This window comes from Ovis canadensis, chromosome 17 (genome assembly GCF_042477335.2).
Source record: "Ovis canadensis isolate MfBH-ARS-UI-01 breed Bighorn chromosome 17, ARS-UI_OviCan_v2, whole genome shotgun sequence".
NCBI lineage: Eukaryota > Metazoa > Chordata > Mammalia > Artiodactyla > Bovidae > Ovis > Ovis canadensis.
The window spans coordinates 79,967,084-79,994,962 of NC_091261.1; the positions used below are offsets into that span (position 1 = coordinate 79,967,084).

The following is a 27,879-nucleotide window of genomic DNA, read 5'->3' on the forward strand; positions in this document are numbered from 1 at the left end:
TGACACATTCATGTATTTATTTTCTTCTTCTGGTTCTATTGATGTCTTTGACGTTCAGCGCTCTATAAGTTTAAGGGGTACAGCATCACGATTTGATGGACAGCCATCCTCTTTGGTGTTCAATACGTGTTTGTTTTAATGCTGTTACTGAGCATAATCAGTTCAGTTCAGTCGCTCAGTCGTGTTTGACTCAACCCCATGGACTGCAGCACACCAGGCCCCCCTGTCCATCACCAACTCCCAGAGTTCACTCAAATTCATGTCCATCAAGTCAGTGATGCCATCCAACCATCTCACCCTCTGTCGTCCCCTTCTCCTCCTGCCCTCAATTTTTCCCAGTATCAGGGTCTTTTCAAATGAGTCAGTTCTTCCCGTCAGGTGACCAAAATATTGGAGCTTAAGCTTCAACCTCTGTCCTTCCGATGAATATTCAGGACTGATTTCCATTTAGGATGGACTGGTTGGATCTCCTTGCAGTCCAAGGGACTCTCAAACCGTCTCCTCCATCACCACAGTTCAAAAGCACCAATTCTTTGGTGCTCAGCTTTATTTATATTCCAACTCTCACATCCATACATGACCACTGGGAAAATAGGCATGCCATAACCAGCTATGGGCTTCCCAGGTCACGCCAGCGGTAAAGAATCTGCCTGCCAGTGCAGAAGACATAAGAGATCCAGGTTCAATTCCTGAATCAGCAAGATCCCCTGGAGGAGGGAATGGCAACCCACTCCAGTATTCCTGCCTGGAGAATCCCACGGACAGAGGAGCCTGGCAGGCCACAGTCCACGGAGTCGAAGAGAACCAGACACAACCGAGAGTCTGAGCATAGCTGCCTATATTTAAACTGTGCAATTTGGTAAGTTTGATGTAAGTACATGTCTATGAAACCACCACCTCAGTCAAGATTAGGGACATATCCACCACCCCATACTGCGCTGTGTCCAGCCAGTCTGACTTCCCCAGGCCACACTGAGCTGCCCAAGCACAGTGACATTCGATTTGCTGGAGTTGTGTGAGAGTGGACTTGTTCGGGAAGTCTCCTCTCCCGCTCCGTTCGGCCTCTTTCGCCTGGTATACCTGTTCTGAAATCCACTCACGCTATGCGTGCGTCACTGGCTTTCCCTGGAGATGAGCCGCAGCTCACCCACTGCCTCCTGCCTCAGGGCGTTGCCAGGACCTGGCTGCTGCAGGTGGAGCCGCTATGAACATTCGTGTCCAAGCGTTTGCGTGGACATGTGCCTCCCTTTCTCTTGGGTAACTACCCAGGGGTGGCCTGCCTGGCTCAGAGGGTAGATGGATGTTTAACTCTCTAAGCAGTTGCCAAATTGTCTTCCAAAGTGGTTCTACGATTTTGTATGCCCACCAGCAGTGTGGGGGAGCCCAGGCTCAGGGAGACCGTCAGCCTACCCAGGAAAAGCAGGGGAAGTGTTCAAGTCAGGTTTCCTTGACGAACACACTCATTTTGCCATTTTTAAAGTTCTTTTTAAAAATGTATGTATTTATTCTTGGCTGCACTGGGCCCTCGTTGCTACGCACAGTCTTTCTGTACTGCAGGGAATGGGGGCTACTCTTCACTGCAGTGCGGGGGCCTCTCATTGCGGCGGCTTCTCGGGTTGTGGAGCAGGAGCTCTAGGCATTTGGGCTCCGTGATTGTGGCCCAAGAGCTTAGTTGCTCTGCGGCAAGTGGTGGAATCTTCCTGCACCAGGGATCAAACCCACGTCCCCTTCATTGGCAGGCGGGTTCTTAACCATTGGACCACCAGGGAAGCCTTCATTTTGCCTTTTAAAAATGACTGGACATTTATCTCAGGCGTTACAGCATTTTGTATGTCCTCTTTGCTTCAAAGAACAAGGGGCCTGTGCGCAGATCACATTCATTGGGACCCCTAGTGTGGAGGCGGATCAGGAAGGTCACTGTAGATACAGACTGTGCCTCTTTTCTTTCCCCCGGGGCCTGAAGCACCACATCTTAAAGTAAACAAGTAGCTCTGCAATACCGCTGATACTGTCGCCCCCGAAATATGACTGATCGTGTAAAATCTTTGCCTTAGGGAATGTTTGAGCGAGAATGCAATTCACGGAGATTCGTTACTTTTGGAAATAGAAAAACCATGATACCTTGATGCAAAACACGCCTTTTCTCAAGCTGGTGTTCCTTGCTGACCCTGTCCCTGGGACCCAGAAGCTTCCCAGAGCCCTGCCACTTCGGTCAGCCAGGCAGTGCTGGAGCAGACCGCCCTGTCTGAGGAATGAGGGTGGTCACTCAGGACTGTGCTAAGGGAAAGTGATCCCCAGGACTTGAGACCCGCAGAATGACTGCTTTCTCCCACAAAGAGGCCTCAGAAACAGCCATTTTTGCAGACCATGTTTGTCCTTTGATGAGTTTTAATCATAGGTCTGGAGCAGGCAGTGCCTTCTGAGTTAGAAAACTTGCTTTCTTGCTAAATTTTATGGAGATCAGTATATTTTATTACACAACAAATGCTTACTGCACATCTCTCTGTGCCAGACAGTGTTGGAGATAAAGATTGAGTGGAAAACAAAACCAGTCTGTGCAGCCAGGGACCTCACTGCCTGCTGGGAGAAGGCAGACGGAGCCACAGACAGTCATGGCGGATTGTGTCTGACACTTGACCGGGGCAAAGCAAGCACAGTGAAAGGCACCTAACCCAGTCTGGATGGTCAGGGAAGGCTCCCTGGAGGAGGTGATGCATAAGCCAAGACCCAGAGGGCTGATGGTGAGTGGAGTGCCGTGAAAGTGAGGCTCAGAGCGGGCCGAGAGCATGGCCGTCCTGAGCTGAAGACAGTTCTTGGTGGGAGAGGAGGAGCAGGGAGGAGTGGGGAGGTGAGGACGTCCCAAGATGAAGCTGGAGAGACCAGCGGGCCAGATCCTGGGTTGTGAAAGGTCTTCCCAGCCAGGTTCCCCTCTGGACTCCAAGGGCTGGTGGCGGGAGCCTCATCTCTACTCCTCTGGCGGCAGGTGGCGAATGTGTCAGAATGAGGCTGGACGGTGGGTGGCAGAGGGGCCAGTGGATCCAGGTGGCAGGTGATGCCCGCCAGGGGTGGTGGCCGTGGGGAGGGAGAAGAGTACCGGGATCTGAGAGAGCCTCGGGGCAGAGCCGGGCTCTGTCCTGCCTGCTGCTCGTGGCGTCTGAGGTGCCAGAACCCAACTGAACTGGGATCCTGGCTGTGCCACCTTCTAGCCACACGACCCAAGACAAATGATCTAACCCAACCCCCTCCCTGAGTAGGCGATGGCTCCCCACTCCGGTGTTCTTGCCTGGAAAACTGCATGGACAGAGGAGCCTGGCGGGCTGCAGTCTATGAGGCCACGACTGAGAGACTAGGCAGCAGAGCCCCGTCCCCACTCGGCCCATTCCTTTATTTCGAAGAGTCGGGCTCTGTGAGGACGCATAAAGTGTCAGCACCGCCTGGCCCACGTGGTGCCAGTACAGGCGATGGTGGTGATTGGGGGTGAGGGGAGTTTGATCGGCTGCAGGGTGTCCTGCGGGCTAGGAAAGGGGAGGGGAAGGCATCCTGCCGGCCCCTGGGGGTCTCCCGTTTCCCTGGTGTCCCATCAGCCCCTCTGGAATCGCTGCCGGGGCACAGCATGCGGAGTCCCACCCGGTTCCCAGGGAGCCTCGTGCTGCAAGGATAACCTTCAGCAGGGAGCCCCCAGGCCCTGCCGCGTGGCGAGCAAGTGGTGGCCACGCGCTCAGAGCGGGCCCTGGGCTGCAGGCACTCAGCGTCCTCTTTCCAAAGGCCGAACGTGCTCTCGGGTGGCTGACAGACCAGCCAAGGCCTTTGGTGTGATTGACCCTGACAGACGCCACAAGGAGCATAAAACAAGTCTGCCAGCTCAGGCTTGCAGAGCTCCCGCAATGACACGTGCCCTTTCATGTAAAATTAGATTACCCACCTGGCTCCAGCATAATGAGTCTCTAATGCCGGGGACCGTGGTAATTAATAAGTTGTAAATGTTGATTTTTGGTTCAAGGCTTCTTAGGGGAGGGGGTGAGTAATTAATTTTAATAGCTTTGTACAAATTTACATGAGATATCATAAAAGGGTGAAAAAAACAGGCTCGACATCAGCTCATTGAGGGCACTCACTCTGCTGGCTGCCTCAGAGCCCGAACCGTGCAGGAAGAGTGAGCGTGAAGGGGTGCTCCTGGGGCTGGTGCGGCAGCTTCGGACTGCGGCAGCCTCTTAAGTGAGCCCCAGCCTGAAGGGAGGCTCCTGGAGGGTGCACTGTGCCGTCTCTGAGGTGCACCCTGGAGGCCTCAGGGAGAGGTTCTGAAAGGAAGCCCAGCGCTGACCAGAGGGGAGGCCCTGAGCACATGGTGACCGCATCCCTGATGCAAAAGCCAGGACTTCTGGGCTGTGAGATCAGCCCTCTCTTAAAAACGACCTGGCCCATCTTCTTTCCAGACTGCACGTCTTCCACTGTTTCCAGGGGCCAGTGGCCAACACGCAAGGGCGAGGTTTCCTTTCCGTTGACCCCACCAACTCAGGTCAGATACTGCAGAGAGAAAAGATCAACCTTCAGAGCACACAAATATCAGGAGAGAAACACAGGACACAGAAGAGCCCCTGGGGCCACCTGGGGCCGCTCTGAGGGGTTCAGCACTGGAACAGGCATTTGCTTGGGCTCTCCAGGCCCCTGGAGAACCCTAAGGGGAGGGAAACGTTTGATTGGAGGTGGTTTGGGTGCAGCCCTTCCGGAAGGCAGCCCCACGGACAGGAATTCTGATGGACAGACCTCAGTACTAACCCCAAGAACACAGCACACAGCAAGATTTCCTTTCCTTGAGGTTCTTTCTCTGTAACAGCTTTGCCTCCTCCTCCAGTGGAAACTCTGTTCCCGTTTTAGAGTGTAGCTTAATTTGACTTTGTGCGTGTTGTTTGAGGGTGGCAGGGATGTGAATCTTGTGCCCTTCTCCACACACGCAACACTGGCAGTCGTCTGAAAGAAACCGAGGTGGTGGGGGTGACTCCGTCCCCCTGGTCCAAGGCGGTCGGGCTGAAGGAAGATGATGTAGGCTCCTGGGGTTGGCAGACGCAGAACGTTTCGTTGTAGGTGTCCATAGGTGGTAGGCTCCGTGGGCTGGAGGTGAAGCTGGCTGGATGACACGCAGGGCTTGTTGTCGGGTTTGAGCCTCAGCCTGAGGGCATTCCCGGGTCAGGAAAGACTTTGGATATGTAGCCCCGCATGACGCTGCTGTTGAGCCCAGTTTTTAGGGAGAGAGAGAAAGAAGGGATGGCAAAGACTGGACAGCCTGAAACGGCGTCACCCATTCTGTAGAAGTTTTAGCTGCTTGCCTAGTTTGCACACATACGTGACCTGTGACGGATTTGAGGGGAGGCAGGAAAGAGCAAAGCCAGGTGCCCTTGTTAGTCCTGAGGCTTCAGGATCTGCCTGTGGGAGCTGGATTTGGAGCGTGTGTATTTATGTGTTTCCTGCAGTTTCCACAGCTGTTTGCTCTTACAGCTTGTGTGCTGGCAGCTTTCAGGTCACGCAAAATAGCAGGACTGTCAGCAAAAGGCAAAAACCCACCCTAAAGGGATGGGCAAAGTGCCTTTTACTAAGGAGAGAGGGAGAGAGTTGGGGGAAGACTTGATAGGTTATTGGTTAGTTATTTGCTTCTTTTTCGGTTTGAGATGTAACTTTCTGAGACTGCACTGGCAAATGAGGTCAAGGGTCTTTTCAAGACCAGCAAGCTTTTGGATAAACCATTTAAAAATCAGTTAAGGGGTTTTTCTTCTGTTGTCTCTGTGCTTGCCTCGCTGCTTAAAATGGCTGCCCTGAAACTAAGGGGACTAAGAGCTGATAATCGGAGTTGTAAAATTAATCATTTGACTGCGGCAGGCCTTAGTTGTGGCACGCAGGACTTTGATCTTTGCTGGTAAGTAAGCTGTTCATTAAAATTGATTGTTTTCTTTTCTCTATACATGTTTGAGACACTCAGTTCATATCAGAGAAATATTCCTCTTGAATCATTATCCTATTATGCAAATATATATTGTTTAAATTAATTGATTTGGCTATGCTGAGTCTTAGTTGCAGCCTGTGGGATCTAGTTCCCTGACCAGGGATCCAGCCTGGGCTCCCCTTTACTGGGAGTGCGGAGCCTCAGCCAAGGGACCACAGGGAAGTGCCTGGTAATTGTTTTTTTTTTTTTTTTTGGTAATTGGTGTTTAAAGTCCATTGCTTGGAAGGACTTTGACAGTCAGGGCCAATATGATCCCTGATCCAACCACTGCCCTTACCTGGTTGTGAGACCTTACAAATATTGGAGGATCCTAGATACAGTTAGTCCTGCCTCTTTCTGGCATCCGTGCCATAGCTCTGTCCTGTGAAATACTTGTTGATCTTAATTCTACTTTGTGGATCGAGAAAAGCGTATGGAATGACAGAGTGCCTTAGCTAGCTCAGATTGGCAAGACAGAGACGGTCACGGTCGTCTCCCAGGGCTGGGCACAGGCCAGTGGGGGTTACAGAAGCCTTTGCCGTGAATGGCTTGGTTCAGAACCCAGCTAGCCTCCCTCTCTATCCCTAGTGGGTACATATCACCAAAGTCAGCAATAGAGCCAGAGGGCTGATTATTAAAAAAAAAAAAAAAATCTGTAAGCATTTATCAGAGCAGCAGGAAACTCAGTATTTAAGAACCAAGTACAGAAGCTTCAATCACCAGGGTTTGTATGATGAGAATGTCATTTATGAATACAAGTATTTTTTCATCCACCATCTGCAGTCTCGTTTACTGAAGAAACAGGTTATAAACCTTCTTGCAGTTGCTTCCTGCAGACATCCACTTGCAAGCCCACGAACAAAAGTTTCCATTTGTATTTTTTAATGAATCGTCTCTCCGGGGTTTAATTAGTCATTGTGGCTATGCATGAATCATTCATAATCTGGGTTTGCCACTAGCGCATGGCAGTGAAACTCAGATGAAGAGAAACAGTATTTTCCAGCAGAATGTAAAATGCTCTTTGGCCAATTATCATTGGTTGACATGTCTTATCGGGATAAATGTTGATTATTGGCAGCTGTTACATGTTTTGGTTTGGGTTCTTGTCTGTGGGGAGGAAAACAACACACAAGCCTCAAGTATCTTGTTTTTCTTTTTTTTAAAAAATTGTTTGTTTATTTTGGCTTCGCTGGGTATTAGTTGTAGCACTCAGGATCTTCGATCTCTGTTGCCACACGTGGGATCTAGTTTCCCAACCAGGGATTGAACCCAGGCCCTCTGCTTTGGGACCGAGAAGTCTTAGCTCCTGGACCACCAGGGAAGTCCCCTCAATTATGTTCCTCACGGCATGTTGAGAACCCAGAGTCTAACACTCCCCAGCCCACCTGACATCAGAGAGGTACCTGGAGCCCACGAGAGTAACATTAATAATCACTGCCGCGTGCACCTGCCTGGCATTTCTACATGCTTTATGCATCATCCTTCAAGTAACTTGCCTGCAGTCACCGAGCTAGTAAGTGGCCGAGCCTGGCTTTTGGACCCAGGTCTGGCTGTCCGCAAGTCCTCTGCCCTGTTCAGTCTACCATAGGTTGTATTTCAGCTAAAAGGATGATTTGAAGAAAGTGATTAAAAATCTTTCATGCGATTTGGGAAAATTCGCGGCCACTATTTCTCCTCTGACTGCTTCTGGCCTGCCCTCCCTCTTTCTTTCGTGGGCCACAAAATACACATATTTTAGGCCCTTGAACCCACCTGCCACGCGTCTTTCGTGCTTCGTTCTGTCTTTTCCATCTTTATTCTCTGGATATTTTTGATTAACCAAGCTTTGAGTTCATTAATCCTACTTTCTGCTTACCCCTTCTGCTATGGAGCTTAGTCAGTGAACTCTTGATTTCAGATACTGTATTTTTAAATCCTAGAAATATCCATTTGATTATTTTTATAGACTTCCAATTCTATTGAAATGCTCCATCTATGTACCCATCTTGTCCTTTCCTCTTTTTTTATTTGACTTATTAATCATCATTATTTTGAAGTTAACTTCTTGCCAGTCAAGCTGCTTGGGACACACTCGGCGTGCCAAGTGGTTCTTCTCACTGGCTCCTGACATTTCAGCCATCTGTATTTCTGAAAGTCCACATTTCTCATCTCTGGTTTCCCTGACTGCCCGTGTGCTCCGTGCAGGGAGAACACTAAGTTTCTGAGAACTTCCCAGGAGTTGTGGGGACATGTGCCTCCAGAGTTATGGAGGTTATCTGCTTCAGTTATCTCGGTTTAGAGCCACCTAACTGAGAGCCCCTTGGCTGGGAAGTTGAACCCTACTTGGTCAGAAGCAGGGTGCTGGCATTTCAGGCTCATAACAGGGGCAGTGACAGTCTGTGCCAGTGTCTTAGGAGGAGTCAAGTGTCCAGAGAGGAGGCAGAGCGCAGGCAGCAGGCTGCCGTGGCGGGCCAGGAGGAGGAGGGCTAGGGTCAGGAGGAAACGGGGGCCAAGCGCTGGTGGAGCTGAGGCAGCCTGCTCGTGGGCGGGGAGGAGGGGCTGCACCATGCAAGAGCTTGGGCTTTCAGGGCCCAGCAGGGCACCCTGGGCTGGGAGGGCAGAGGGTGGGCCTGGCTGGGGTTTAACAGCCACACCAGCAATAAAGGCGGCCTTCCCGGCGGGGCAGGAGGGGCTTACTGGTTGTCAGCAGCAGTGGCAGTCGGTCTACCCACCAGGACGAGAGTGTGTAAGGAGGTCAAGGTGCAGGGCCTGAGCCGCGGGGCAGAGCGGGGAAGTCATCCTGGGGGCAGGAGTGTCATCCTGCTTTTGTGGACAAGAATCCGTAGCCTGTGTCCCAGTTCTTTAGGCTTTTCCAGAACCTAGAAAATAACTGAATAGAAATTTAAAATCTTGCTGTATGACTTGGATTGTTTCTGTTAGTTCCAAATCGTGACTATTTGGGGGTCTTCAGTATAGATGTGGCCTGTCATGTCGGTAGAAATTCTGGGCTTTGCGCTACCAGGGTGTGTGTGTGTGTGTGTATGTGTGTGTGTGTGTGTGTAGAAATGGACTTCCCTTGGTCTCTCATTGGCCTCTGGGATGGTGAGGATGCAGGCATGCTGGTGATTGCTGGATATGCCATACATTAGACAAAGGAATTAAACTGAAGGAATCGTTTGTTACAAAATGCTCAAGAAAGTCCATTCCGAGTGAGGAAATGCACCAAGATTTGAGACTCTCCTCAGGAGTGTCAGTATGTCCGCCTGGCAGTTGTTGGGTGTTTGGAAGGTAGCTGGGAGGTGCCCCACCCCCTAGTCTGATGTCTGTGGCCACTGAAGCAGGAAGCCCACACAGCCCATTCTCCTGGAGCCTGACTTGCTTCTTCTTCTGTAAGATAGTGCATTTATTTACTTATTAATATTTGTTTATTTGACTGGGTCTTACTTGTGGCATGCAGGGTCTCTGAGGCACTGTGGGATCTTAGTTCCGCCACCAGGGATCATACCCACATCCCCAGTGTTGGGAGGTGGCTTCTTAACCACTAGACCACCAGGAGAGTCCCCTGACCTGTTTCTTATCTTTGGATTTTGATGCTAGGCTACCTTAAAGGGGGAAAATGCTCTTGAAAGTTGTTTTCAAAGGAGAAAAAGAAGATGTTAAAAGATGGCCGAGGTCGTGATTCTGCTTGTTTGTAAGGCACCACGTGTGCCTTGTGACCCTTCTTGCTTGTGTGACAGTGGAAGGAGCCCGCACCCCCACCCTTTCCGTCCCACCTCCCTCCTGCACAGCTGACGCCCACTCCTGTGCCCTTTGTGAGTGGTCAGCCCTGCGCTCTCTGTGTAGCCGCCACAGTCCATGAATGCTTAGCAGAGTCCCTCATGCCTGCTTGGACAGCATTTATTAACCTTGACTTGAACTCACTCCTTTGGTTTTCCCCTTCAACTGGAGCCTTGACCAAATGGTAAAAATGAAGTTGTCTTTGGACCTGAATTAATGAGGCATAAAAGTTGTTGTTCTAAAGAGAGTTAAAGCAGGAGTGGCCAGTTTAGGCCAGTGAAGGGAAGGGTCTCCTCGTCCTGGACTCCAGAAAGGCTTGAGGGAGGTCATGAAGCAGGCGGGGTCTGGGTGACTGTCCATTCTGTGGAGCCCCCTCTGCTTGGCCAGACAGGCTCGGTTTTCTCAGATTTGCAACCAGAGGGAGCCCCCCGCCACGCCCACCGTCTGCATGTCCCATAGGGAAGCTGAGCTTCGCTGAGCATGGACATGAGGGTGGCCAATGGTGGCCGTGTTTCTGGTCTGTGGCAGAGCCAGGGCTCCCCCATTGAAGTCTGGGACTTTCCTGGCCGGGGATGAGGAGCAGTGGGAGGGATTTGAGCAGAAATGAAGAAACGTGGAAGCAGTTCCGAGTGACGTCACCAGGCCCCCGGAGCAGCCCCATCTGTTGGTTGATTGATACTCTGGCACCAAGGATATGAGGGAGGGAATTGGATTCAGGTGAGGAGGGGACCCCTAACAGCCCTCCCTCCCTGGTTTCTGAAAGGAACTCTTAATCGGTTAACTCCTGGCATCCCCAGGGTGTATGACAGTGGGGAAAGGAGGGCTTGAGCCAAGGGCCACCCAAGGGCCCCTCCCTCTCTGGATTCTGGTGAAGGGCCAGCCTTCTTTGGCCTCGATGGGGCTGGGTAGCACCCTTATGCCGGGTCAGGTTCCGGGCCATGCTGGCGCATTTTAAGAGGCTGAGCTGCGCTGTCCGCCGCCGTCCTCGTCCCGCCAGGGAGAGAGCTAGCCTTTGTCTAGCCTGCTGGGCTGGGGGAGAGCTAGTCCCTGCTTGGGACCGGGCTGGAAGCAGCGTGTCCAGTCCTCCGGGGACTGGCGAGTGGCCTCGCGGGGAGCCCTTCGCTCTTGGAGAGCGGGACCCTGGGGGGCAGAGGTGGCCTCATAAAGCTGGTGAGGAGGAGGCTGGAGGAATGAGGACGCGCCGCGCCGCGCCCCTGCCGCGCTCAGGCTGACCGACCGGCGGGCGGAGCGGGGCGCGCGGCTCCTCTCGGCTCGGTGGCGCTCGGAGCGCGCGGGCTGGCCGCTGTCCGCGGTGCTGAAGGGGCGGCCGCGGCGGGGAGGCTGGCGCGGGGCCGCCGGGCAGCACACACCCAATCCGGGGACCGCCCTCCTCCTCCCGTGCTCGGCGCGGCGGTGGAAGCCGGCACTGCACCGAGATGGACTGAGAGCGCGGCGACGGAAAGGCGGCGGCGGCGGCGGCAGCGGCAGCTGCAGGAGCCCCCGCAGCCTCGGGGCCAGACCCGCTTCCACAGCCAGGAGCCCCTCCCTGGGGTGAGTAAGGGGCAGGCGCAGCCGGGTTGGGGCAGACGAGTACTGGAGCATGGGGCTCTCTTGGGCTTTAAAATTTTCCTTCCCCATTGTAAATTTCTTCCAGCCCTGATCTTGAGTAGCCTACAGGGCTAAGGGCTCAGATCTCTGCCCTGGTACTTCCCCAGCCCTGGAATAGAGGGCAGGTCCCTCTGCCCTCACAAGCCAGGGGACAAAGGGTTCAGCCAGAAGTCTAAGAACGGTTCCAAGGCATGTCCTCCTCCCAACCCTGGACGCAGCTCCCTGCATGGCACTGGGAAGGGCTGTTTGTCCAGGCTGTTGTCAGAAGGGCAGCACCTTCTCCTCTCTATCCCCAGGGGGATGGCTCTGGGCAGCCTGGCCACTGGAATTCAGCCCAGACAGAGGCCAGCCATCTTTTAGCAGGGAAAACGGGCTTGAGCCTTCACTGGGGCTGCAAGTGAGAGGTAAAGACCTCCCCCTGCCTTCCTCCGGTCTCCTGACACCTGAGCTGCTATGAGCAGGAATTCAGGGGCAAGGGTCACAGTGCACCTGCCCGTTGCCAGTGGGCTGGACTCAGGCAGAGGAGCTCTGGAGTGGATACTGGGCAGGCACTCCCTGCTAGTGTGTGTGTGTGTGTGTGTGTGTGTGTGTGTGTCTATTTTCCCAGCACGCAAAGGGGATTTTAAACTCCGGTGGTGCCTGTCACAGGGAAAGCCCTTCTCCAGCCGGCCTGTGCCTCTGAGTAAGCAGTCTGAGGTCACGCTGGTCAACTACCCAGTCCGAGGAGCCCTGGGCTCCCTCCGTCCCTAAAGCTGCCCCCTGCCTTGCCGTCCGCTGGGGGGAGATGTGTTTAAACTTGATGGGTCACCTCTGCCTTCGATCCCACCAGCATTCGGTTCCCATCTCCATCACCTGGCAAGGTCAGACAGAGAGACCTCTTGATTCCTGCTGGGCGGGCTGTTGGGGGGCCTTTCCTGCCTCAAGAGAGGACTTTGGGTGTACTGGGGAGGTGAGGGGCTGGAAGGGAAGGGGAGAAGTCTAGCTGTGCCGGATTCCAAGCTGTGGGAGGTGCTTGTTCTACCCTTGGATGGGTGGAAGTGATGGATGTAAGTGAAGCTTCCAAATCTCGACAGGCTCGCGCTGGAGGACTGAGGTCTGTTTTTCGTTCCGTCTGTCTAGCCTAGGCTGTGGGCATCAGAAACTGCTATGGTGGGCAGCTTCCTTGGATCATGGGGTGTGTGACGGTGCCGATGAACGAGAGGTGCAGAAGGTGTGCAAACTGATGTGCTGATTTTAGGGTCAGTGTGGGCTGCAGTGGAGCTGCAGTGTTGACAGAAACGCATGCCAAGGATGTGCTCGCATTACTTGCATAAAGCAGACCGCTGGCAGCCAGGTCCCATTTATCTCTGACCAGTGTTCTGTAAGAGGAAAGGTCACCGGGGGAGAGCACGGCAACTGCACCTCCGGCATATACTCAGTTTACATTATTCTTGATTGTTTTTCTCAACCCCAGAGCATTTTTGTTTTGGGTAGGTAAGTTTTTTTCCTCTCACGTAAATACTTTGGCCAGGTGAATAAACCTCTTTAGATCTAGCATTATTGTCTGGAAGGATGACTGACACATAACTGTACTTTGACATCCTCGTTGACATCCTTGTTTCATTAAAGTACGAGGCTGAAAGTATATAATGGCAGGTCAGCTAAGCAGCAGGCCATTGCTTCTGCTTTGGGGAAACAGGGTTATTTGAGCTTCACGTGTTGTTTGTTTTGAAAATACATTTATAGCCCCAAAGTTTTCCATATCTAGATCCAATTGAGATATGTGTATATTTTTAGCGTGCTCCACACCTGTAATGCAATCAGGCTACCTATTTTTATTCACAGTCTGAGCAACTTAAAACCTCCTCAATAATTAAGGTGGGCTCAAGTTCTCTGTAACTTAAGAAGATAACACCTGGGGGGTGCCTGGATGGTATGCAGTCTTAGACCCAACTCTCAGTCTCTGCTCAGAAGTCCTGCACTTGGTTGTATCACGTGCAAGCCTGCATCTGTGCACATCTGTCAAATGGGTATGAAAAGTAGGAAAGGAACCTTTCTGAATGGATTTCTCGAGGCCAAGGCAGAAAGTATAATGATATAACGATGAACTTTTATTTTGATGAAAGCAGTTGATCTTGGTTTCCTGGTGGAATGGTGTCAGGGATGGCATGACAGCTGTGTCATATAAGGGAATGAAAAGAGGCCCAGCTTTGTAGATTGAGAGAGCAGGGTTCAAGTTCCCATCTTTACCTCTTATTTACGGTATGCCGTGACGTAGCTTCTCTCAGCCTCAGTTTTACCATTTGTAAAACAGAGAAAGTTACAGCTGCCTAGTATGTAAACTTAGCACAGGACGGTACGTGCTCAGTGTTCTGCTGAATAATAATGTCCATAATGGTATATTATTATTATTATATAATACCCAACAATAATAATATCCACAGTTTACCACCACCGTTGTTTTTTTTTTTTTTTTTTTTTATGTCTTGGCTGCACCACCTGCCACGTAGGACCTTAGTCCCCCGACCAGGGATCAAACCCACGCACTCTGCCTTGGAGGCGGGGAGTCTTAACCACTGGACTGCCCAAGAAGTCCCTGCCGCCGGTTAATAGGAGCATGTGAGTGTGCTGAGGCAAAGATCTCCACACGGCGGTGTTCGGTCTCAAGCCACCAGGCCGTGACAGGACTCAGTGGTTTGCCTTCAGGTAGCCTGGTCCCACCCTGGAGGTGGTCTTCAAGGTGAGGACTGTCCCTGGGTCTGAGGACATTGGTTGGCCAGTGGTGGAGCTCAGATAAAAGGACTGTTCTCCCCAGATGCCAAAGGCCACTAGGGGTCTCTGTCCAGAGAAGCCCCTTCCAGGAAAGGGTTTGTGGCTGCTGCTGTTCCCAAAGGTTCTCTTCTCTCTGAGACAGGGTTTTTTTTTCCAACAATGGTGTGTCTTCTCCTCCCACCTCTGTCCCACGTGCCCTGTGGTCACAGCAGCTGACTCTGGGTGGGAGCTCACTTCAGGCCAGGCTTTCCTGCCTGCCCTCCACCCTCATGTCAGCCCTGTGAGAACCATCACCACATCTGGATACAGATGAGGAAACTGAGGCCTGGAGAGGTTCAATCACAGGCACCCGAGGTCTGACCGCAGCCCCCGCCTCTCCAGCACGAGGAGAGGGCCCCCGGCGAGCCGATGGCAAGGGAGGGGCCGTCATCACCAGGCTCACAGTCCAGTGCCCAGCCTCACGCTGCACTGGCAACACCACGCTGGCAGGAGGAGGGGAGATGAGCGGGGGTCAGGGTGGGCCGGACAGGATCCCAGCAGGAGAGGGGTCAGCGTCCGAGACCTTCTCTTCCCAGCCCGCCGAATCAGCTCGTCCTCACGCCGGGGCAGGGCCGGGACAGCAGCGGCCGAGGCTGTGAGCAGAGCTGGGTGGGGAAGGGCCCTTGGAAATGAGCAGGACTGACCTCCCAGGATACGAAGAGCCTGAGGCGCTGAGAGGGACTGATTCATCCTTGGGAGGAGGGTCTTTATTCCATTTCCCAGGGTAAAAACCCCCCTTAACTGACCTCTCTGGGGAGCCTGGGGTTTGCTGGTGGCTCTGTCAAAAACAGCTCCCTGAGGGCCAGGGGCCTCTATGATCCCAGAGAAGACCCGAGTGGGCAGCTCTGTCGGGTCCGGCTGCCCGGCCCGGGAAGCCGCTCCATCTGGCCTCTGCTGGCACGTGGGTGCGTTTGCAGACTGCACCAATTTCCATCTTCCGGGTGATGAGGTAATTTGAAGGTTATTCAGCTGTTTGTTGGCCCCTCTGGCTTAAGGCCTTCCTCTGAGAACACCTCCTGCTAACAGCCTGGACACCAGGTGTCGATATAGAAAGACGTGCTTGTTGCCCATAAACTCGAATTATTGGCAAAGTGCGTGGGTCTCTCAGAGCTGCTTTGCACACATGCCCTGTCTCAACGGTGCCTTAATGAGTGTACCCACGAGCTTGCTTTTTTAATTGAATGGCATTTCATGAGGCTAAACTAACGGCAGCCCCTGCGAGCGCGCTGCTCTTCCTGGGCTGCCGTTATTGGCAGTCACTGGCTCCTGACCTCTTGAGTCTCCAGCCTTGAACCTCAGCCCCTGTGGGCCTCGGCTCCTCCTCTCTTACCTCCTCCAGCCTCTCTCTGTCCATTTTCCTACCACACTTCCTCTGGCTTCAGTCCGTCCCCTCCGGCCATGCTGCCACTGCTCTGATTCAGTTCCTCATTATCTGCTGACTTTCTGCCCAAGCCTTTGACCAGCTGCCTCCCTGCTTCGGGCAGCCCCTGATAGACACGCCCCAGCGTGCTTCCGGCAGACTCATCTTTCAGGAACACCGGTTCTGCTCTTGTCACTGTTCTCCCGACAGACGTTCCCTGGCCCCTTTCTGCCTCCAGCACGAGGGCTGATGCCTCAGACCAGCCCAGCTCCCTGCACTGCACAGCACACAGCCAAGGCCTCTTGTGCAGCCCAGCCCTCCTCCTCTCCCAGGCAGTGGTCCTCCCGAGGCCTGGACACGTCTCTTCTCGCCCCCACCTTCTCCAGGCCCAGCCTCAGAGCTTCCTCCTCCAAGCTGCCCTCCCTGTCTGACTTTCCCTCCCCTGCCTGGACCCAGAATACACTGGCTCCATCATCTGTTCAATCACAGGGATCAGCAGAGCTTCACTTAGGCTCAGATTTAGTGCTGGGCACAGGGTTGCCAAAGCGAGCGGCCTTGGGTTGTGTTGCACACCGCGCCCCGCCCCCCACCAAAAAAATATTTTGAAGTCCTGACCCCCAGTACCTGTGGATGTGGCTTTATTTGGAAATAGGATCTTAGCAGATATAATCAACATGAGGTCAAGAGGGGGGTCCCTAATATAATATGACTGGTGTCCTTACAGAAAGGGAAATTTGGACTCTCACACACACGCACGCACACACCCACACACACACGGGAAGGTCATGTGAGGACGGACACAGGAATGCCATGGGAAGGAGGGGGCAGATACTGGAGTTATGCTGCGGCAGGGCAGGGGCTCCCAGAGGCTGGAAGAGCCAAGGGGGGATCCTTCTCTGCAGCCCTCGGGGGTGTGGCCCTGCCAACAGTTCAGCTGTGGGCTTCTAGACTCCAGAATTGTGGGAGAATACGTTTCCGTTCTTTGAAGCCACCCGGTAGAAAATGAATACAGTGAGTCCCAGCCCTTCCTGGCCCAAGAGGTGCTGACTATTTGCAGGGGGCAGACAGCATTCTTTTGAGTCCATGTGATGAGTGCAGAGAGGCACGCCGTTGTGATGGGAACCCCGAGGAAGGGCTCTCCTCTGAGCAGTGTACCATCCCCTCTCCAGGTGGCGAGTGGTCAGTAAGGCTCCCTTGGGGAGGCCCACACCCCAGTGTCCAGAGGTGACAGAAGCCAGCCACGTTGGGGAAAGGGAGGGCATCCCAGGCCAGGTGAGCAGAGGCTTGAGAGCGAAGAGCAGCTGGGCAAGCTGGGGAGCGGGGAGCTGGGGGCCGCTTTGATCCTGGTGGGCTGCAGTTGGCCAAGGAGTTGGAACTTAAAACTTGCTGCTGTGGGTGTCAGGGAACCACGGAAAGGAGGTGACAGGGGAGCAGATGGTATTTTCAGTAAATGATTTCATGGCGGCAGGAAGGATGAATCAGAAGGGGTAAAAGAAGCTGAGACCTTGGAGGTGAGCCAGGGGCTGGAGAAAAGGCGTATAGATTTGCAAACTGCTCTGGATTTAATATTGTCAGGACCCAGCGGCCCTTCAAATGTAGGGGCTCAGGGAGAGGGAGAGACCCCGGGAGCTGACCCTCAGGTCAGCTGAGAGAGAGAGAATTGTCTGGAGAGGGAAAGCTTGCATTGAGGGACCGGAAGAGAAGTGCTGGGCTCAGCTGGGGGTCACTCGGGTGGCTGTGGAGGTCTGGAGTTTGGAGGGGAGGACTCTTCTGAAGGTCCAGATGGGGAAGCGTGAGCAGGGAGATGGGACTTGGTGCCCTGGCCATGAACACCATCCCTCGGGCCCAGCACAGGGCGAGGGCCGACTCCTGCCTGGGGGCGGAGGCAGAGGAGGCTGGAGGGCAACGGCTGTGTGGCAATGGGCCAGGCAGCAGGGGGCGGCTGGTGTGACCCGGGCCGGCCACAGGAAGGGCCCCAGGAGGGCATCGGACTGGGTGTCAGGAGGGCTGCGCTCGGGGCGGCTCATCTGAGCAGCAGAGGGTCTGTCACGCCTTCCCTTCCCCGCATCTCTGTCGGCACTGCCGACCACACCCTCCCTCCCTCTCTGGCACTTCTCCCGACTGCTCTCCCAGAGCGAGCCTGGCGAGGGGAGCGCAGTGGCCTCTTCCCTGGTCGCTGCGGGCGGGGGTGGCGAGGCCTGCCGCCAGCCCGGATGACAGGTGCCTGAGCCCACTGCCCCCCACGCCCGGCTGCAGCCATGTCCGTTCTTTGCAGGGCCCACCGCCATGGGCGGCCCTGCCGCTCCGCCTCATGGGGATTGTGCCACGGGTGCGGCAGATGCTCCAGCCCCTCTCTGGTTGCTGCCTGCCAGGTTGGTCCGTGTGCACTGGTGTGGTGGCTTTGCTGACGCGACTTCCGGGCCCTCCTGCTCCCGAACCCGCTCGCTCCTCCTGTCCCCGCTCTGTGCCTGACCTTCCACCATGAGAGAGGCTCCCGTTTTCAACACGAGCAGGAGCTGATTCTGCAGCACTCTTTCCAGCGATGACTGGCTGAGAGATTGCTTTAGGTTAGGAAACGCAAGACTGTAAAATATTTAAATGATTCCAGAATATATTGTCTTGGCCAAAAAGTTTGTTCAGGGTTTCCCCGTATGGCAAACGTGAATGAACTTTTTGGCTACTCAACTTAACAAAATTTAGGCATCCATCATTACCTCCCTACATCTCACGCCCTGCCAAAGAGATACACACACCTATTTTTTTTTTTTTTAATAATGGTCCTTTCCCAGCTCTCCCCATGTGTTTACAAAGCCATATAAGTCCACAGGCACCCGTGCACACACACTTATACGCATATATGTGAGGTCATATCACGCGTGTTGACAAGCAGCTTGCTTTTTCCCTTACCAATATGTTTTGTAGATCTTTACATGTCAATACAAATAGGCGTATCTCACTTTTCTAAAAGATTGTGTGTGTGTGTGGACCATTGTTGAAGTCTTTATTGAATTTGTTACAATACTGTTTCTGTTGTTATGTCTTGGTTTTTTGGCTGTGAGGCACGTGCGATCTTAGCTTCCTAACCAAGAGTCAAACCTGCCCCCCTTTCGTTGGAAGGTGAAGTCTTAACCATCGGACCAGCAGGGAAGTATCAGGTGTATCTCATTTTTAAAATAACAGCATGGGAGGAGGAAATGGCAGCCCACTCCAGAATTCTTGCCTGGGAAATCCCATGGGAAGAGGAGCCTGGTGGACTACAGTCCACAGGGTCACAAAGAGTTGGACACGACTGAGCAATTAAACAGCATCATCATCCTTGGTTTCAAACAGCTTCCTAAGCTTTTTCTTCATGAAATTTCATAGCACACGTATGAGTATATATGTGTATATGTACATATACACCTTTACGTCATGTATGTCACAGTTATTGATATACGTGGTGGTTTTTGTTTTATTTTTGCTTTTATTGTCTTTTAAAATTAAAAAAAACACTATAATTTCTAGCTAAAAAATAAAACAGTAACAGCATTGTTACATTGAACAGTTGTTGTTCAGTCACTAAGTCACGTCCAACCCTTTGCAACCCCACGAACTGCAGCACGCCAGGCTTCCCTGCCCTTCCCTAGCTCTCGGAGTTTGCTCAAATTCATGTCCGTTGAGTCAGTGATGCCATCCAACCATCTCATCCTGTCGTGTATCCTAATCTGTGCAGTCTTTCCCTCCTCTCAGACAGGCGTTTCCTTTATCTTTTACTATCTCAGGGAGTCCCCCTGGTGAGCCTGCTGCTTGTCCGTGTGTCTTTGTGTATTCGTGCCAACTTTCCAAAGCATAGATTCCTAGGAGTGGAATCGCTAGGTTGCAAAGGCATAGCCGTGATAAATGTCAATAGACACTATTAAATCATCGGTCCCCCCAAAATGCATAGACTTACATCTCCCAACAGTGTGAGTTGTCAACAAAATCCACCCCATCGTTCTTTTTACTCTTTGTTACTCTAATGGGCAAATGAAAAGGCATCTTCTTGCTCTGTTTTGCATTTCTGTTACTACCAATGAGACTGAATTCACTTTTTTTCTGTTTATTGACCAAGCATTTTGTGACTTGTATATTCATATTCATTGCCATTTTACTGTTTCGATGTGTGTGTGTGTGTGTGTGTGTTTATGCTGACTTGTTTTAAGTCATGGTTATTTCTCCTTTGTTGGTTATATATTTTGCAAGTGTTTTCTCTTCCTTGCTTATCTGTTTATGGCGGCTGTGGTGCTATGGAATTTCTAAACGATCTATCAATCAGAGGCTTGTTTTTAGTACTAGGGGAAGAAAAGGAGCTTGGAGGTTTAAAACGTCGCATTCTCAACCCTCCTCTGGCCTGTGCTTGCTCTTCGACTCTGAACAAAACCCGCAACATCACTGAACTTCCATTTTGCTGCTGTCTATCCTTCCCGGCCTCCCCCGCGCTGCCCCCTGCCATGAGGGTCACCGGAGAAGCTGTCTCCCGGGCTTCACGGCCATTCTGAACTTCAGTTAAACCGGTGTGTTGATGGACGTTGACAGCCAGTCTTCTGATACAGGCCTGTCTGTGTCAGTGGCTTTCAGGGTGCTAGGACCCTGCCTCTGACTTTCCCCAGGGGTGGTGGTGGTGTTCAGCACTCATTGTTTGTCTGTCTAGATGTGCCAGGTCTTAGTCGTGGCCCGTGGGATCCTTTAGCTGCAGCATGCAGAATCTTAGCTGGGGCACGTGGGATTTAGTTCCCTGACCGGGGCTGGAACCCGAGCCCCCTGCCCTGGGGACACAGAGTCTTAGCCACTGGACCAGCAGGGGAGTCTCTTGCCAGGTGTTTCTTGAGAGCCTGCCCCACACTGGTGATGTCGCCTCATGACCCGGCAAAGGAAGTGTGTTCGTTTGCTCTGGCTGCCGTAACCAGATACCACAGACCGGGGGCCTTAAAGCACAGAGATGAATTTTTCTCACCGTTCAGGAAGCCAGAGTCCAAGGTCAAGGTGTCGGCAGGGGCCGGCTCCATCCTCAGGCCTCTCTCCGTGGCGTGTCAGTGGCTGCCTTCGGCTTGTCTTCTCACATGGTCACCCCTTGGTTTGTGTCCCAGTCTCTTCTTTTTATAAGGACACCGGTCATGTTGGATCAGGGTCCAGTATATGACCTTGCTGTACCTTAATCACCTCCAAACAGACTCACATGCTGAGGTCTGGCAGATTTGAATTTCAACATGCGAACTTGGGGGCACAGTTCAGCACAAAACAGGAAGACAGCCCCGTGTCTGGATGAGCATCAGGGAGCCAGGGCTCCCGCACTTGCTTTCAGTCACCCGGGGAGTGGGCTGCAGATCTCAACTCAGACCCATGCGTCTGGCCCCTCCCCGCTGGCCCGCGCCTCCCGGGAGGAGCCTGACTGCCGTGAAGACTGTCTTGGCTCCTCTGCCCTGACGTCCTGCCCGCTGGTCACTGGCCTCTGTCCCCGCCATCCTGCAGCCTCATAACTCACGCTCCCTTGAGCAGGGTAGCTGCTCCCAGCCCGCTCTTCTGCATCGCCTTTGTGCCCGCAAGAAAGGATTTCATATAAGAATTCACTTTTTTGACCGTATCTTGTTCAGCTTTTGTTCTTGTGGGAAAGATCACACAGTAAGATAAAGAGCATCTGGAATTCAGGACGCTCCCCGGTAACCTCACAGCCCCACAAAACTGTTCCTGACTTTTGCACGCGCCCTTCCATTCGCCCCTCAGCACATACAGTCGTGTTTCACAGCTCCGGTGTCACCTAAACAGGGCCCGTCACGCTCTGCCCTTCCCACTGCGCGTGATCACTGTCAGTTTCCCTGTCTTTATGGCACGGACTTTAATGGCTGCGTAATGTTCCACCGAGTGGCAGTGCTCTAATGGTTTGAATCTTACTTCAGTTGTTGAGCATCTGAGTTTCCCATCTGGACTTTTATCGACAGCGATGCAATGAATGTCTTTGTACTGAAAGCTTTTCGCTTCTCTTGAATTGTTTCCCGAGGGAAAATTCCCAGGAGTCGGATTACTGAATTAAGGGCGACGGGATCATCACAGGCCTTGATGAGCTAGGATGTCTCTATGGAAGGAGCCTGCAGTGCTCAGTGCCACCAACGATGAGTGAGCACGCCAGCTTCTCTATACTCCCATGGGCATTAGGTGCTAATTAAATAAGTCTCTGACCATTTTAATATACTTAAAGGGGGACCTGCTTCAAGGTGGCTTTAATTTGTATTCCCTTAATGAGCAACAAAGAAGGAGGAACATTCTGCGATAGATCTGTATTTTCAACCTTTTTTGTTGTCACTTTCTTTTAAAAAATATTTGTTTGTATTTGTTTATTTGGCTGTGCCAGGTCTTGGCTGTGGCTCGCAGCATCTTTATTTGAGGAGCAGATTGCCATTTCCTTCTCCAGAGGATCTTCCCTACCCAGGGATTGAACCCGGGTCTCCCGCATTGTAGGCAGACGCTTTACCGTCTGAGCCACCAGGGAAGCCTTGTCACTTTCTTTTTAAAAATATTTGTTTGTTTTTGTTTATTTGGCTGTGGCTCGCAGCATCTTTAGTTGAGGCATGCAGACCCTTAGCTGCAGCATGTGGGATCCAGTTCCCTGACCAGGGAGCAAACCTGGTCTCCCTGCATTGGGAGCATGGAGTCGTAGCCACTGGACGACCAGGGAAGTTCCTGTCGTCACTATCTTTAAAAAAAAAGAAAGAATTGGAGACTAGACAGATGGATATTAATTCCTTGGGAATCCCAGCTCTTCTTTGGTTGTCTTGAGGGATTTGTTGCTAAAAGTAGTACTTTGATTTTGAGAGAAAAGGCCTCTTGGTTAATAACGAACACAAGTGATGAAGTGGGGCCAGGTGGGCTGGTCATTCCGGGAGCAGAAGGGGCTGAGAAGAGGCCGTGTCCTCAGAGTGACCTGGTGGGACCTGATCCTAATTCTCCAGCCAGTCCTCAAGCCAGCCACCCCTTCCCGTAGCCCCTGCTTACCCCAGGGCAAAGTCCGGAGGACTCAGCTCCCTACCTCTTCAGCCGCCTCTCCAAGTGGAGGGCACGTGTGAGCAGAGTCAGGCCCAGGTACTGTCCCTGGTGGAATCTATCTCATTTCTACCTTCTTTCAAACTGACTTGAATGGTGGTGCACTCTTCCCCCATTCCATTTTTCTGATCTAAAATAATCAACGATAAATTAAAAAAAATTTCCCCCCTCGGAAGTTTATTTTAATTGCCTAGCAACACATTGTCATAAATTGCTCTCAAATTAATTCTCTGGCTTCAGTGTGGAATCCTTTATTAATGATGGTGGCAGTCAGCATCTATGCACGGCTATTGTTAGAACACTGCTGTTTTAAAGGGCTTCATTCTTAAGACATCCCCACAAGGAGTGTGTGTGCCAGACAGACCCTCAGAGAACCTGGTCCTGTGGACAACACAGAGGAGGTCAGTACTTCTCTTCTGCAGGCTGAGCCCCCGCACAGTGGTGAGCCCGGGAGCCCCGGGTTGGGGGGGGGGGGTCCGGCGGTCCCTGAGCCCCACAGCGGTTGAAATTTGTGGCCTATTTGAGTCAGAGCTTGCCCCTGTGGGACTCCCAAACCTGTGCTCCCCTCTGCGAGGTCCAGTCAGGGTCCAGACAAGGGCAGAGGGGCAGGGCCTGCATGGTGTTGTGCGTTAGAAGTGCCCTGTGCTGGGTCGGGGAGCGGGGTCAGCGATGGGGTCAGCGGTGGAAGACTTGGCAAGGCCAGAGGGCGGTGTGGGTGGAGACTGAGCCAGACAGGGCTCCTGAGGTGACACAGTTGCTTTCATCCGTGGACTCGTTGGTCAGCTGGTCGACGTGTTTACTCCCGGGCTCACTCATTTAGTGCACACGCGCCGTGTGCTGAGCCCCGCTGGAGGCCAAGTGCAGTGAGCAAAGACCAGGGTCTCTGTCCCCCGCAGTTCACAGTCTGGTGTGGGAGACGGACAAGCAAAAGGAACCCACAGCAGGGCACGCCAGGCCCCGGGAAGGAAAGAAGCCCCCGGGCGTTCTGGGAGCCCAGACTTGAGAAAATTCCCTGTGATCATATTATTTGTAACATTTCCACGTATACATGGCTTTCACATGATCACAGCTATATTGCACAATTTGCCTTTTTCCTCTCAGCAGTGTGTGTTTCAGCGCAGTTTCTTATTTCTACAAAGTCATCCCATACACACTGCTAAATGGTCCCAGGATATTCCATGAAGGTGGTGAAATAAGCGTTCACCTGCCGTTAGGCTCCTTGGCTGCAGAGCCTTGCGCTCCCTTCCCGTTGTTCACTCTGGGCGGGAGGGTGTGGGCGTGGTTATGGTTTTTATACAGCACGACCACATGCCCACCCCCGCAACGCCTCACACCAGCTTCCGGGCACCTGTTTCTCTGTTGCCTCCGGCACTGGGATGAACAACAGATCCACCCACTCACCGACACACTCGGATACATGTGTACGGGTTTTAGTTGAGGGGGCGTGCGCGCCATATTATTGAGCAAGTTCAGGGAACATGTCAGAACTAGACTCTGATGAGCACTGCTCTGGTAGCAAGTGGAAGCTGGGAGGCCTGCCTCTAGGGAGACTTGCAGCCACTGCCACCCAAGTGGGACGCGACAAGGTGATCGGTCACCGTCAAGGTGAGAGCAAACCAAAGACGCTGAGGCCAGCAGATCAGCCGGTCTTGATGGGAGGTCGGAGAGAGCTTAGAGGGGAGGTCGCAGCTGCCTCCAGGGTTGCCAACACGGGATGTTTGGGGGTGAGTGGCCCTCAGGAAGGGCACGGAGTAAATGCCTTGGTCTTAGAAAGTCACATTTAGAGTGTTGGGGGCCATCCATGGAGCTGCTCAGGAGATGCCCTCTACGTGAGAATGCAGACGAGGGAGGGAGCAGGGCTGGGGTTCAGCCTCACCCACGCAAGGTTAGGAGGCAAACTTGGACGGGTGGCCGGCAGAATGGATGGCATTAACCACCCGTCGTCATTTGCTTGGTCTCTTGGCCTTCTCGCTGTTGGGCCAACTAAGACTTTTCAGCTAATGTATTTCCTTCTTTCTTTAAAGAAGAAATTTATCTATTTGGCTGTGCTGGGTCTTGGTCAAGACATGCGGGATCTAGTTCCCTGGCCAGGGAAGGAACTTGGGGCCCTCTGCACTGTTAGCACACAATCTTAGCCACTGGACCACCAGGGAAATCCCTGTATTTCCTTCTTTGAGGACAAATTGGCACTCTTCTGAGCGCTTGTGAAGCTCGGTCGCAGCTTGTTAAGCATTCCGCATGGACAGAATCTGACCATTGTTGAGACAGTTTGTAATGCTTAAGAACTACGTGCGTGCGTGCTCAGTCGTGCTCAACTCTTTGCTGCCTCCCAGACTAGCCCACCAGCCTCTTCTGTCCATGGAATTTCCTAGGCAAGAATACTGGAGCGGGTTGCCATTTCCTCCTCCAGGGGGATCTTCGCCACCCAGGGACCGAACCCACGTCTCCTGCATTGGCAGGCAAGTTCTTTACCGCTGAGCCACCGGGGATCCCAAAAGAACTATATGTTAATAGAAAGAAGAAACAGCGACGGCCGGCGTTTGCTTCAGTAGGATGGCATGAGTTTCTTCACCTGTACTATTTCAGTTTCCTCCCCGGGGGGGCTCTGTCCACGGTCTTCTGTCGGCCAGGCGTGGCTTTAGGTGGGGATGGATGGGTCAGCAGCCCCAGTGTTCCCTGGCTGTGATGACAGCGCCAGGCCCACAGCCCCTCTGCCTCCCCTCTCTCAGCTCTGAGCCGGAGGGCACAGCTCTGCATTCAGAAGATTCTTCCAGTTCTGAGTCCATGACCCTCAGAGTGTCTGGTTCAATATCCTGGGTTCACTGCACACACCCATCCTGTGAAAGCCTCCTGTATGTTCATGAGCGTGTCCCAGAGCATCCAGGACCCTGCTCCCGTCTCACCTCATCTTTCCTCGTGAGGCACCTGGGGTCCCAGGGAGCAGCAGTCTGCCTAAAGGACCCACAGAGCAGAGCTCAGCGTGTGGCCTCCGAGGCCAGCCCGAGCAGGCCGGCTCCAGGCACGCTGACCCTGTACGCCAGAGCCTTAGTTTCCCCATCTGTAAAGAAGGTGTTGAGGAACCCATCCTTGGGGGTTAAATGCAGAAACTCAGGGAATGCAGGCAAAGCTCACAGGCCAGCACCCAGCACCGGGTCAGCACTCCGTCCCTGGTGGCCATCTGCACGGTTATGCTCTTCATTTTGTAGGCCCAACACCAAGGCCCACAGTGGCTAAATGCCTTATCCCCCTGGACCAGTGAACCTGACATGATCACTAAGGATTCATTCTTCAGGTAGGAGACGTAGCAGTTGCTTCAAAGGCCCAGAAGGGAAGTGTTGACCCAGCACCGTCTTCCCTGAGTCTATTACATGTTACAACAGGGACTGTTTGAAAACCTGTAAATTGGTGAAAATTGATTCAGCTTCAATAAATTGCACGGACGGAGCTCCCCTGAGGTGGTGGTGTTGAGGGGGGCTTGTTTGGGGAGGCCAGGACGCAACTCCAGGGCTTGATGGTGGGAGCGACAAGACGCGGGGGCGGGGGGGTGGTGGGGAGGCGGGGGTTGAGGCCAGGGAGTGGGGCTGGGCCCGGCTCCGACTGCTTTGTGATGACTATGTTCCCGCTGAGATGGCAGTGTGGCCGGAGCTGGGCGTGGGGACACGAGGGACCTGCTCAGAGACTTGGAGACCTCTGAGCGGGGAGAGTGATGGAGTCTGGAGTATATCGGAACAGGTGCTCTCGGGATGTTGAGGCTGGAGACGCGCTGGGCGGCTCTGGACGAGTCCAAAGGCAGGATGAGGGGGAGTTCGGCCCAGGTGGCAGCTGCGGTGGTGCTGCCATCCAAGGGCAAGGCTGTGGGGATGTGCCAACCACGGGGAGGTGGGTCTAAGGGACGGAAGAGTCAAGGACGACCCCATGGTGTCTGTCCGCGCGTGAGCAGCTAGAGGATGGTGCCGCCACTAGCTGAGGTGGGGACCTGGGAAGGGCGGGGGCATGGGTCCAGGGGTGCCATGGGAGCTCAGCTGAGGATAATTGGGTTTATGATGCCCGGTCAGACATCCCGCGGAGAGGTCCTGCAGGCAGCTGGACAGGAGCGTTGTGTTGAGAGAGGTCTGACGCCCAGATGCCCACAGCTCTGCAGTGGCAGCGCCAAGGGAGGTGGGCTCCCTGGGGTCCCGCCTGGTGCCTTCCTCCTGGACAGTAGACAGGTGGCCTCCCCAGCAAGTCTCCTACAGTGTTAGTCAGCCACTCAGTCGTGTGGGACTCTGCAGACCCCACCGACTGTAGCCCGCCAGGCTTCTCTGTCCATGGGATTCTCCAGGCAAGAATACTAGAGTGGGTTGCCATTTCCTTCTCCAGAGGATCTTCCGATCGAACCCGGGTCTCCTGCATTGCAAGTAGATTCTTTACTGTCTGAGCCACCAGCAAGTCTCAGAACTGACCCCGATTTCCCGGAATCACCACCACCGCCCCCCACCCCCCGCCCTGGAGGTGGGGGTGGGAGGGGAAATCCCCATTTCCCGCGTGGCGCTTGTCTCTCAAGGGCATCTTTACTTTTGAAATAAAGCAACACTTAGCGGCTGCTGCAGGGGGCGGCACCTTCGCTCGGGTTTTCATATTAGAATATGACGTTAAAATGGGTCTCCGCTGCCCGGGGACGGCCGCACGGGCGAGCAGGCGGCGTGCCGGCCGAGACCGCGCTCCCGTGGGGGGGCGCGCTGCTCGCGCTGCGCCCGGCCCCCGCGGCGCCGAAGGGGTTAACGGGCTCAGCGGGCTCGTGCACCGGGCGGCGGGCGGCCGGCGGGCGGCGGTGGTGCATTGTGGTCACGCGGCGCCGGGACCCGCGAGTGCCCGCCGCCTCCGCCGGGCGGCCCGCCGAGCTGCGCGCGCGTTCCTGCGAGCCCCCCAGGGCGCGGCGCCATGTAGTGCCCGGCCGCTCGGAGGCCGCCCCGCCGCGGGGATGAAGGGACGCGGCTGCTGGGAGGCGGCCTCCGTGCGCTCCTTCTGCAGCTCCGGCTGCCTGAATAAATTTAAGAAGGGTTAGTGCTGCCCAGCTTCCACCCGGAGGCCCGGCTCCCCGCGCACGCCCGCCGAAGCGCCCGGCGTGCTGCATGACCAGTCCCCGGCGAGCCTCTGATGTCACTCCCTCGCGGCTTGGGGAGCGCGGGGAGACTCGGGGAACCCCTGTCCCTGTTCCCTGCTGGCGTGAGCTCCGAACTCGCTTTCCTCACCGGGTATTTTGGAGAGGGGGCTGCGGCTAGAGATGTGTCCGTGATTAACCTCTGCAAAAAGGAACTGAAATACAGTCCAGAGCTTTCTGGAAAGAAGTGGGAAAGTG

At 53.7% G+C, this 27,879-nt stretch overlaps 1 protein-coding gene and 1 non-coding gene across 3 annotated transcripts in view; one reads left to right on the top strand and one right to left on the bottom strand.

Annotated features, from left to right (window-relative positions):
* The window catches only part of OSBP2 (oxysterol binding protein 2), a 122,022-nt gene that overhangs the window by 40,013 nt on the left and 54,130 nt on the right, over positions 1-27,879 (top strand). Inside the window, exon 1 of one of the 2 annotated variants that reach the window (XM_069556927.1) lies at positions 11,156-11,281. The exons of the other annotated variant lie outside the window; for it this stretch is intronic. The gene's annotated coding sequence lies outside the window, so the exon portion shown is untranslated. Of the gene's footprint in view, positions 1-11,155; positions 11,282-27,879 lie in introns of those variants that run through there. 2 annotated transcript variants of the gene reach the window in all.
* On the bottom strand, positions 21,919-21,990 carry TRNAC-ACA (transfer RNA cysteine (anticodon ACA)). Its single transcript has one exon. It is a non-coding gene; the product is annotated as a tRNA-Cys (tRNA).